The sequence below is a fragment of the Pteropus alecto genome, unplaced genomic scaffold (assembly GCF_000325575.1).
Source record: "Pteropus alecto unplaced genomic scaffold, ASM32557v1 scaffold24, whole genome shotgun sequence".
Lineage (NCBI taxonomy): Eukaryota > Metazoa > Chordata > Mammalia > Chiroptera > Pteropodidae > Pteropus > Pteropus alecto.
In genome coordinates this window covers 1,374,556-1,387,386 of record NW_006439192.1, presented here as the reverse complement: position 1 = coordinate 1,387,386, position 12,831 = coordinate 1,374,556, and the positions used below count along the sequence as shown (strand labels likewise).

The window sequence follows — 12,831 nt, the reverse complement described above, 5'->3', positions numbered from 1 at the left end:
AGTGATGGGATATGAACGGGAGAAGAGGTAGATTAGGCTGAAAAAGTAGATTGGCATGAAGTTGCTGAGGTCTTTCTGTGCCATGCTAACACATTAAATTAGTCCATTATCCTGCAGCCCTGGCTACACATTAAAATCTCCCAGGATGCTTTATAATAAAATACTGATGCCTGATATTTGTTAGTATCTTTTTTTTTTTTTTTTTTGGTCAGGATGGGGCCTGGGCATCAGTATTTTTAAAAAGGTTTCCCATATAAATTCTAGTATGTGGTCAGGGGCAAGAACCACCATTGTAGGCAGCAGGGAGGCAATACAATCGTATAAATAGGATGGTGATGTAAACACATTTTTTAAAAAAGCTGGGCAACAGTGCGAAGAGTAGACTAGAAGCACAGAGACTAAGAAGGAATATCAGTTTATAGGCTACTGAATACAGGCAAGAAGTAAAAGTCTAATAGTTATTAACATTTTCTGGGTCACTGACCTGTGTGAAGGTCAATGAAAAAAGCTAAAAGTACTTTCTTTAGTAAAAATGCACATGTCAAAAAATGTACATCTATCTAACTTCAGGGGATTATGAACTTCTTTGAGAAATGGACTCGAGGTAAGAAACCCTGGCCTAAAGGCAGCGATGAGAAAGGAGAGAGACTTCTGAGGTAGAATCAACAGCATTGATGACTTTCAGGTGAGGGGAAAGAAGAGGCACTACCATTCCTAGCTTGAGAGTTATAGATAATAAACATGTACTGTGCACTTACTTAAATGTCAGGGACCATACTAATACTTAACATGCATTACTTCATCGAATTTTCCCAATTCTGTAAGACAGATTGCTATTACACCTATTTCATAATTGAAGAAACTGAGATTTAGAGACATTAAGTAGCTTGTCCAAGGTTACATGACAGTAAGTGGTGGAGCAGGAATATTATCCCAGACAGTATGACTCCAGAGCTTGCGGTATTAACCTCTTTCTGTGTTACCTCTGGTGAGCGGTCCCCATTAATTAAAGAGGAGACAGGAGGATAAAGCAGGAGTAGGTTTAAGGTGAGAGGAGGGTGTGGTTGGGGTAGGGTATAAAAAAATTACTTTTAGATGTGCTGTGTTCAAGATAGTAAAAAACATAGATGATATGTTAATGAGAAAAAAATGTAGAAAGCAGCTCAAAAAGTGAGAGCAGAAGATATAGTAATAGAAGGTTTACGGAATTCTCTCCATGTGTCTGGCACTCTGCTAAGTGCTTTCTCACAGTGGTGTGAGCACCATCATCATCTTTCCTTTACAAGTAAACAGGCATGGGAGATCAAGGTCACCCAGCCAATAAATAATGGAGTCTGTCTTCTTAACCCCTAACCTAGATCTCTCTGGCAGTACAAAGAAGAGTGGAAACCATGGTGTCATAAGTGGCAGCATCTCTCAACCTGTTCTAAGATAGACCTTTGTTTTTCTTTTAAAGCATTACATAAAAAATTTTTGGCATTTATCCATTTTCATAACCTAAAGGATTTTTATAGTTTCAATTATTTGAGAAGAAATAGAGATATCTCTGACTCAAACAATTTAAACAAATATTAGAGATACATTTTCACAGGAAATATGCAAACTTGGGTGCAAACCTATGTAAATGACAAAGCATGACACAAATTCCATACAGTGTTATAATCATCTGAGTCAGAATTCAGAACAATCAGCCTAATGGAGATAGTGTCCTGTGTTTCCTGAGGCCACAAACAAGCCAGGAAGTGGTGAAATTTCCTTTTTCACTCTCTTTTTGTAGCTTGAAAAGAATGATCTTTCTCCTCTCTAAAGTAACAAAAATAAAATCTTGAACCACACTCCACAAGACTAAACTAGTTACTTCGGGTTTAACAGTGGAAATAACTTAGGCACTGCAGTTTCAGATAAAGACCTGTTATATTTCAACGTTTCAGCACCTTTGAAACACCTGTACTGACAATCATATAGCCGGTGAGTCAAAAACATTCCTTCTATAAAAGTACTTCTGGTCTACGGCCATGCCACCCTGAACACGCACAATCCCGTCTGATCTTGGAAGCTAAGCAGGGTTGGACCTGGTTAGTACTTGGATGGGAGACCACTAGGAAGACCAGATGCTATAGGCATAAAAAAAAAAAAATACTTCTGAAGAGCCTATATTATCCTAGAATTTACTCTTATTTTTAGAATTAAAGTACCTAAGAAATATAAAATTCCAATTATAAGAGTTTTGAAGTCCTGTTTTACAACTTTTCACTTAGAGCAAGAATTTTTTCTACACCCTATCCCAGTCACCTGTCACTATGCTTGAAGGGCTCCACTAATTGGAAGTCATTACTCTGCCGGGCAGTCCACCGCATTACTGGAGTATTCTCACCAGAGCTTAGATCAAGTCAAAATCCTTTGCCTTGTAATATTCATTCGTTCATTCAAACATTCACTGAGCTTTTCCATGTCCCGCAATGATCAAGTTCTACATAGCACCCTCTGGTCTTCCTATTCCCTAATCTATAGGGTTGTTACCATTGTTCTTGTATACCCTCTCCTTCAGATCCAACAACCAAACTCCTTCAGCAGTGGCTCCTTGTGTGACATCACATCTCAATTCATCACTATAATTGTCCCCCTCCTTTGCTAATGTCTCACCTGAAATGTGGTTTCATAGACGTAAACATAATTCATCAAATGTGGTCTAACTAGCTCATATTTTTAGCAACTACATCACAGAGATGGCTCATATAACCCTGTGGTCATATAAATACTAGCTCTTTTTATCTCAGGTGCACCTGAGATTGTCCATCACCCCCAAGCATTCCTCAACCCCTGCAAAAGTCTGTCCTTAGTATATTTCATCTTGCTAATTTCAGAACATTATTACAACCTATTAAGATTATTCTGAATCTAGAATCTGCTATTTATGGTATTCATCACCTCTCCTAGGTTTACATCACCTGGAAATTAAGTAAACTTATTTCCTCTACATCTTTAGAGAAAGAGAACGTTATTAAAAAATGTGCTATTGATGCAAACTCAAAGTACTTTACAGGTTATCTAGACCAAGTACTACTCTCTGATATGTATATTATCAATTTTTAACATTTTTAGGGGACAAGAGTCCCTTTGAAAATGTGATGAAAGCCATAAAATGTATACTTGTACACAATTTTATAATCAACATCAGATGGATCATGGACCCCCATGAAGCCCATCCATTAGCCTCCTGTTAAGATATCCTATCTCAGAGATTCTAGAACCTATTTAAAACATTTCTGGCCACTAGGATACATTATTACTCATTTAAAAAAATAATTGACTTTCCTATCTAATGCCCAAGAGGAGCCAATTAACTGGAAACCAACTGACATTAATTCACTAATTCTCACCATCAGAGCAGCTATCCAGAAACTAAGAAATCTGACCAAAACCAAACCATGGATTATAAGAATACTTTAGAAACAAAGAACAAGTACCTAAAGTTATATAGACAAAGATATGTGTTACACAATTGTTTGTAGTGGCAAAAAAAAAAAAAAAAAAAGGAAAAATTCTAAATGTTTTTTCACAGGGAAATGGTTATATAAATTATGGTATATTGAAATTTTTATTTTTAATTTTTTTTTTTTTAAACAAGAGTTAGACCTGTATCTGTTGACCTGGAGAAATATCCGTGCTATATTAAGGAGGAATGGCAAACTTCGGAATAATGTAGAGTATGATCCTATTTTAAAAAGAAAAACTCACAAATCTTATATCATTATAACTACTTTTTATGAATATAGAAAAAGGTGTGGAAGAATTCACATCAGGCTGTCAACATGAGTGGGGGATTCTTTTTTATTCATTCTTGCATACTTTCACTTAATACAAATAAATACTGCTTCTATAAAGTAAAACATTAAAATAAAAAAGGAAAACTAAGTAAGGCTAACAATACAATCTATCAATAAAGACTCAGATCTATTACTGCAACGCTCCATGCAGGTTTTCTAAATAATTTCCCTAAAAGTTTACCACCCATAATATGTCCTGGATGAAACCTAACTTCATTTTTGACTTGCAGTGATTCTGAGTTTCTCACTGTTTGGGGTATTTAATTCCACTTCATAGGCATTTTTTCTTTAGACATATTAAAGTTGTATTATATAATTTAAATGTGCCCACAATTTACAAGTGTGATTTTTCTCATCTTAGGAAAATATACATCTCAGCAGAACCATAAACAAAAGGTATGTGGAACCCACATTAGTCCAATACATAGGAGAAGAATGACTATAACACAAACATTATCAAACTCTAAGGTGAAGAAATATGAGCATAAAAGCCATTTCTGTCAGTTCAGCGGTTCTCAACCTTGGCTTAACATTAGAATTACCTGGAAGCATTTTTTAAAATACCAATGCTTGGGCACCACATTCAGAGAGTCTAATTTAACTGGCCTCGAGCATTGGTGCTTATTTTGTTTTAAAAGTTATCTAGATTATTCAAATGGGCAGTCAGAATTAAGAACCACTACTTTTTATATTTCATCTTTTTCCTTACTTTCAATTTTTCACAGAGAACTTTTCCTTATCAGTTAAGGCTAGTAGATACATTTGGGAAAGCCAAAACCAATCAATCAGCTAATGCCTGCCCACCATCCATAATATATATTGTCCTTACTTACACTGACTTTTGATGCCCAACTTAAATCTATGGCTATCAAAATTAGGGGCCCTTCATATATCAAGAGTACTGTCTGTCTTACCTTAATAATGATTTATCATTTATTATTAACCTTAGAGAAAAAGATTTTATAAAATATTTTAGGACTCCAAACATTATACCAGTTTAACCATTTGTCCATTGGAAGGACATTTGAGTTGTTTCTGGTTTGGGGCTGTTACTAATAAAGCTGCTGTGAACATTTGTGTACAGGTTTTTTTATGTGGACTTAAGCTTTAATTTCACTAGGATAAATGCATAGGGGTACAATTCCTGGAATGTTATAAGCGTCTTTGAAAATATATGCTTTTGTTTTGTTGGAAAAGTGTCAACACTGCTCTATCAATTATTTTAAATATTGCTGAACATGAGTCAATTAAGACTTTGTTTTTTATGCTAATCTTAATATTTTAAAAATTCAACATCACACTGTAAAGAACTGATTTAAAAAAACCATTACTTGAAATATCTCTCCCATTTGAATTTAGTATGAGAACAGTAATATATCCCACAAGAAAAATACCAGTATGAAAGAATTCATTAACAAAATGAAATAATTATTAATGCATATTAGTTTGAAAAAGACAGAATTCTATACTTTGAACTCATACTGCAAATGATAGACATATTAAAACAAAGGACAATATACATTATTTACAATGCCTGGCGTTAAAAAATAACTGCCCTTATATGTGCAGACAGCATTAGCGTATATTTTCAAAGAAGCTTACAAAAGTCCAGGAATTGTACTCCTATGCATTTATCCTAGTGAAAAGCAAGCTTAGGTCCACACAAAAAAACCTGTACACAAATGTTCACAGCAGCTTTAACAATCAGTAATAGCCCCAATCCAGAAACAACTCAAACGTCCTTCCAATGGACAAATGATTAAACTGTGGTACATCATACCATGAAAGAATACTCAACAAACTACTGATACATGCAACAATTTGAGTGGATCTCACAGGCACTATGCTGAGTAAAAAAGGCTATCTCAAAAGGTCACATACTACATGATTTCATTTGTATAATATTCTCAAAATGACAAAAGTATAAAGGTGGAGAACAGATTAGTGGTTACCAAGTGTTGGGAGGTGGTTTAAAAAGGGGTAGTAAGAAGGCTTGGGTTGATGGACTGGGTCTAAATTTTGATCAGGTGATAGTTACACAAATCTATACATGACCAAACAACAGAGAATTATACACCCCACCCCCTACCACACACACACACACACACACACACACAGTGCATGTAAATCTGGAGAGATCTGAATTAGCTCTGTGGATTATATTTATGTCAATTTTCTGGTTTTGATCCTGTACTATAGTTACCTTCGAGGGAAACTGGGTGAAGGATGTATGGACCTCTCTATATTTTTGTACTTTCCTGTGAATCTATAACCATATCCAAACAAAAAGTTTTTTAAGTTTGAGGAAACTGTGAAGTTGGTCACTTATTTAAGATACATAAACCATTATTCTTAATCTAAGTGAAGGTATAAACAAGTAAAGGGTAAATACCTAATAGATGGCTGAGGAGAAAAAGGTGGCTGGAACAATATATACGATGCATTTATTATGTGTCAGGTAATACATTTAGCAAACAATTCAATGAAGTGGCTGCTAATTAATGTCTTCACTTTTCAGATAAGGAAACTCAAAGTGAAGACAAGAAAAGCAAGGTCACAGAGCTGGCAAGTAGCAAAGATGTCAAAGTTAAGACAATTTCAAAGCAAATGTAGCATTATTTTATCAAGAAGGGGTTTAAAAAGTAGCTTAAAATATGTAGAGTAGGTGAAATGCTACAGAGGTAAATCACAGCACATGATGCAGATAGTATGTACCCTTGAAACACTGTGATGAAAATGGCTTTTTGCCTCTGTGGTCTTCCTCTACAAAACATAAAACCCCAGTCTAACCATGAGAAAAACATCAGACAAATCCCAACTGGGGGCGCTTTCTACAATATCTGACCAGTACTCCTCAAAATTGTCATAAAAAAAGAAAAATCTGAGAAACTGTCACAACCAAGAAGAGCCTAAGGAGACATGGTGACTAAATGTAGTGTGGAATCCTGGACAGGACCCTGGAACAGAAAAAAATATAAAGTAAAAACTAAGGAAATCTGAATAAGTAGAGCTTTCGTTAATAATAATGTATTAATATTGGTTCATTAATTGTGACAAATGTATCATACTAATGTAAGTTGTTAATGACAAGGGAGACTGGGGACTCTGTACTACCTTTGCAATTTTCATGTAAATCCAAAACTGTTCTAAAATAAAAAGGCTATTTATAAAAAATGAAAAAGAAAATTTTAAATGATGTTATACACTTAAATAATATAGAATGATGATCCATGTTATTAAACACACATTATGAACACATCTTTGTTTTAAATACATATGCATATATATATATATGTATATCCCAAAAAGTCTGGAAAACTATAAATCAAAATCTTAATATCTTGGTGGTAAAATTACTAGTTATTTTTACCACCCTCCTTTATACTTTTCTGTTATCTGGTTTTATTTTTCCACTAAGCATTGATTACTTTTAATATTGAGCCCCATTAGTCTTCAATCAGGAAAAAAGTTAATTTATTTTGGAACAAAATTAGGTGTACAGCATTGGATTAGCTCAAATTAATATGCATTTATAAAACGACTAAGTTTTACTTTTTCAAGGGGAAATATTTTTAAAGGCAACACAGAAAAGTGATTTAATCAGACCTAGAATAAAGTCCTGATTTCACCATTTAGTATCTGTGTGACTTTTGGCAGTTCAATAACCTCCTTCAGTTTCCTCATTTTTATCGTGAGGAGAATGTAATGCTCCCAACAAACCTACTGATCTGTAGAATGGCCAAAACATTTATTTACTTATCCATATAAACACATATTATATACTATATATGAATGTTACATAAAATACATTTCATAACATCAAATTTTATTTGAAAATTATATTAGTAGCAAAGAGCTCAATATATGCCAAGAACCTGACCCTACTGAGGCTACAAAGGTAACTGTTATTGAGATCAAAAATGATCAAAATCCAAGAAAAATAAAACACTATCAGAAACTTTAGTTTCTCAAAGATATGAGGGAGCAGTGAAAGACAAAACCAGTACCTCAGCTTATTCTACATCATCTGCAGCACTTCTCAACCATCTCTGCTAACCAGACATTCATTGTGGCGATTAAACATGTTGCTAACATGCCTTCAGGACTACTGATAATCTTCCAGAAAATAGAAGTGAAAGCCACTTTTCTAATCATAACCAGCTTTAACTAAGCTTTGAAATATTAATGCGTCAAGTCTTCCTTTCTATGGAAATATTTTCCCTATCTACCAATGTAATATCAATACAAATTAATGCCAGCCATAAAATACAAACTAAGCTTATTAAAATCTCTTGATTATAAATAATGAACTTTAATAAAGAGCTTTACACAAGACATATTTAGATCTCTGGGAGATCTTTCTCAATACTACTATTTTAAAATTACGCCAAATACAACCCTTACAATATATAAAATCACAATATAATAGACAAGTCTAATCATACTATGAATTAGTGGACTTTTATAACAAAGTCAAACAACCAAGATCAGAAGAATCCATTTGTTTCAAGTGAAAAGTTTACCCAACCTAATTTATCATATGGTCTAGGACACAGACCCATATTTTAAAGACATGCTAGTTTAGATAGAAATTAATCAACCATAAACAAAATAATATTAAATCACTGTGCCAATTTTTCTACCAAATGAGAATATTCACACTTCAGTCTGGTTCTCTTAAACAAAATTAACTTAAAAACTTTTTAAAATAAGAGAAACACAGATATAATCCAGGAACTATATTCGGGTTGGAATATATAACCTAGTGTTAGCATTACAACTATACAAAGACTGATTTTTAACGTACTCCAAAGCTTCACATTCATTAAGTCTTACACTAACTTACCTGAAAGCAGTTATTACCAATATCTATTCCAGTGATGTCATTTTTGCTGAACACTTTAGAAGCCTAGGGTACATTTTTGTCAAACATGCTTAACTGTAGCAAATTTTAAATTCTCTGAGAACAGATATGATTTATGGGAAGAGACAACAGTCATTAAGAACTACATCTGGCAAACAGATTAAGCTAAAATAATTCTAGTTAAAAAGAAGGGACTGACTATAAGGTTTTTAACAAGGTTAGTTTTCTCAAAAACTGTAAAAGCAAATTTAAAATAAGAATTCCAAGCATTTTGAACAGCAACAATATGTATGTAATCTACCAGTTCTCTACCAGTTGAGTTCTTTGTAATTCCAAAATACAGTCCTGTACTTAGCACATCTACATAAATTTCTCATTAATTAACTTCACTGTAATTCTGATGTTTTTACTAGCTGCTCATCATTGGTGAATATTACACTATCACTAGCCATTCCTTAGCTTCAAGATAGATATACAACTACCACCATCGCAATTAGGCAAGGCTCAGTTTCTAGGGTTTTTCTTAAAATCTTACTTAGACACTATATTTTGTGATGTACAGGGTCTTTCTTAAGTTTAATAAAGCTGCATCTGCCCTCACATTAGTCTACCTCCAGTAGTTCATATGCATTGTAAAAAAAATAAATTATGGAGAGCAACACATTCATATATATGAGAATAAAGGAAAAATATAACACAATGTAAATCATCAACAGCATAAATAAAATAATGCCAAAAAGCTACCTTTTACATTACACCAGGACTAGAGTCCAGAGAGGAAAGACCATACAATTTATATGCTTTCCCACACAAGAAACTAACATGGTCGGTTGTCAATGGCATTTTGAGAATGTTACAGTAAAACCTCAAAATGACACAGGTTAATATTTAAGGAGACATCAGGCCTCTCAAAATAACATGAATATTTATAAGACTGTTTTGTTAAACATTAAAGAAAGGTCTTGGAACTTGAAATATAAAATACAGACGATCTACTTAACAGAATTCCTGATAGTTATTCTTTTAGAGGACCTTTTACCTAATAAATGTTAAAACATGTGGTTTGTGGTTACAGTTTTCTTTCCAGTTCTAGAAACTGACTGTGAGTCCTTTTATAGTATTTACTTTCCTCTTCCCAGCCTCCATCCACCTGACAAGGGAGTAAATTCAAATGTCATGAACTCTTGAATAAAGAGTTAAAATGACAGTATCATATACCTATCCTGACTCTCTTTAAAGTAATATTAATCTTCTAGAATATCAATCTAATTCTTGGAAGCAGAAAACACAGGAAGCTCAATGTTCTAAGAAAAGTTAATAATAATTGATTCATCCTGGCTACCCAGGAAATACACAGCAAGGATCTGTATTCTATGCAAATACTGAAAACAAATCCATCTAGTAATTCCTACCACCCAGGAACAGGAAAATAGAAAAAGAGCTCACGAAACAAATGCACAACAACTAAAAAGTCCAGGAACAAAGCAACGTAAATTTGGAGATGAGAAGGAATTAGAGCTAGATGAAAACACATGATAGATCAGCGAGCTACACAGACAGAAGTAGAGCAAGGTGGTGAAAGAGATCACCACTGACAGGATATGAGAGTGGAATGTAGGTGGACAAGAAGTGAAACAGACAGAGGTGAAGCAGGAGTTAGAGATGAAAGGAGCTGAATTACAAGAGATAACAACAACAAAAGCTAGGAGGTGGCAGATTAGGAAGGAGGCACACCCAAGGAAATAGAGGGTAAAGAGAATGAAAAGCATTTTCAATGGGAGGCTGAATCATGAAAAAGGCAGGAAGTAGGCAAAATATAGACATCAAACAAGAAATTCTGGACAGATGAGAAAAAAATGTAAGAGACCAGATGATAAGTAGATAGGGTGGAAAGGGGGTAAAAAGATGAAATAAAATAGGCCTACTGAGAAAGAAAATATTTTTTAAAAAATTGTTTCTGGAATTTCATTTTATTACATTTAAAAACCTGTTCTTTTCCTTGTATTTCTGTTTAGTAAAACTTAATATATAAGGATAAAGGTTTCCTTCGACCTCCAGAGAAAATTTTTGATGAAATCAACTTAGTCACAAAAAGCTGAAAACAATAACATTTACATGTCAGTTAATTATCTTAGCTCTCACAAACTAATTTTCATACCAACAATGTGTACATACACATTAATGACCTTAATCACCAATTGTTTCATTTGTTAATTATAAAACTTCTGTCTCCTCTCCACACCCTCCCGCTCACCCTCCCCTGCCCGCCTCTGCTTATTAGCATGTGGAAAAATCTTGCTAAAAAAGAAATTTAATGAAGATTTAAAATAAGGTTATAATAATGAAATAATTAAATAATTTAAGATTATTTAATTATAAATAATTAAATGGAGATTTAAAATAAAGTTAAGAGATGCTATAAATTTTCTATAAATTTCTTCTACCCATGTTATTCTGGTTTCCTAGATAACTGAAAACAGAACATAGATGAACTGTTCTGAAACTTTCTCCTAGTTCATCCTTTACTTCCCTCTAGAAACAGTAGAGGAAAACAAAACATTAAACAAGAACATAAAAATAATAAAGAAAAACAACTCTGAAAAAGAATGGCAATTATTCTACTCTTGATCCTATAAAATAACCTATGGTAGAAGAATAACCATACCAAAGGTCTATTTATGAAGATATAATACTTATTTTTACACTGAAAAAATATGGTCATCAGATCCTTGGTCCAAAAAATTGTGCAAGAAAAAAGGAGGCACATACAGAGTCTGAGAGTAGATAAAAATAAATCTAAAGTCACAAAGATTGTGACAGTAATACATCATTTTGAAAAAGTAATTCATCAACATCTTCCACTTTTGGTGATTATTCAGTGAAAGTCTATTTCTAGGGGCCAACATCCTAATGAATTGTTCCTTTTTCTCCTATATATATTATTTATCCACACAGAATAAAACTCTGATCATAAGTAGATTCCCAGCTATTTCAGTAGAGGAAAATAATTCAAATATTATACACCAAAGCAGAAGGATTAACAGTGTATGGAACATGTAAAGAAATATACTACAGTCTTGTCACTCATATTTTCATAACTATCTTCTTTCAGCTGCTCAAAAAACTTAAATAGTATGGGACTGGCTTCTTGAAATTTGCTTTTTCTTCCGTTTTTTACCATTCTTCCATGAATATCTTTATGAGTCACTTGGCCATATAGTCCATTCACAGGCATCCGACATTATTATTCACTTCTGGAAATGGCTGCTGCTCCAGGCTTTAGGAGATGTCTTGAAGAAACAAACCTGGTTCATTGGTCTCCACTGAGGATATGCTGAAACTAGAATTCTCTTTCATACTCAAAGATGACATGGAAGCCAAATTGTACTGTTTCCAAGGTAAGATGCCTTAAAAAAAAAAAAAAGTTAAAAATCAACCAGATTTACAAACACAACATTCTAAAAAAGCAGTGCAAATTTTCACACATTTCTCTCTTATATTTAGGCTAAGATTAAAAAATGAATAATTCAAATACAAAATTTTAAATCTTTCACTTCAGCTTTAAATATATTTCTCCAAAATATAAGAGGCCATCACAGGGTATATAATATAAATACTGCAAATAACTGACAGTTGCTGAAATTAATAAAAAATATCAGTTAAAATTCTGATGATTGGCATTTTGATCCTTACCATGGCCAGAACAGAAGACAGGCTTTAAGAGAACACTATTTCTCTGCATTCATATCTTACTTGGAATAGGTGTGAACATGCATGGCTTATACTGGGCTATAAAATGAGCTACTAAACTGATGATCTGGAAAATTTCTCCCAGCCATAAAATTCTGAAATTACATAATATCTGGTGATAAAATCTTGGTACCACTGAACCAGCTGTAGTTTACCCAATTTTCTTATCTGTAAATACAGGGCTTGTTCTTCTTATAGGGGGAGGTGGTTTAAAATACAGATGGCCAGGCTATGCCCTTGAGGTTAGGCTACATCTGTTACTTTTATAATAAATCCTGAGTCATTCTGATGTACACTCCTACTTAAAGAACCACCAGACTAGATCATGTTCAGGATCCAGCTCTACAATCCTGAAATTCATAAAATGGGGCAGTAGAGTTTTCATTAAAT

The 12,831-nt window shown here is 33.6% G+C and overlaps 1 protein-coding gene and 1 pseudogene across 1 annotated transcript in view; one reads left to right on the top strand and one right to left on the bottom strand.

Annotated features, from left to right (window-relative positions):
- Positions 1–10,952, bottom strand: part of SLC20A2 (solute carrier family 20 member 2) — a 79,849-nt gene extending 68,897 nt beyond the window's left edge. The window contains 1 exon segment of the mRNA XM_025049983.1: positions 9,436–10,952. The gene's annotated coding sequence lies outside the window, so the exon portion shown is untranslated.
- Positions 2,006–2,123, top strand: LOC112483353 (annotated as a pseudogene).
- Positions 10,953–12,831: the final 1,879 nt, after the last annotated feature.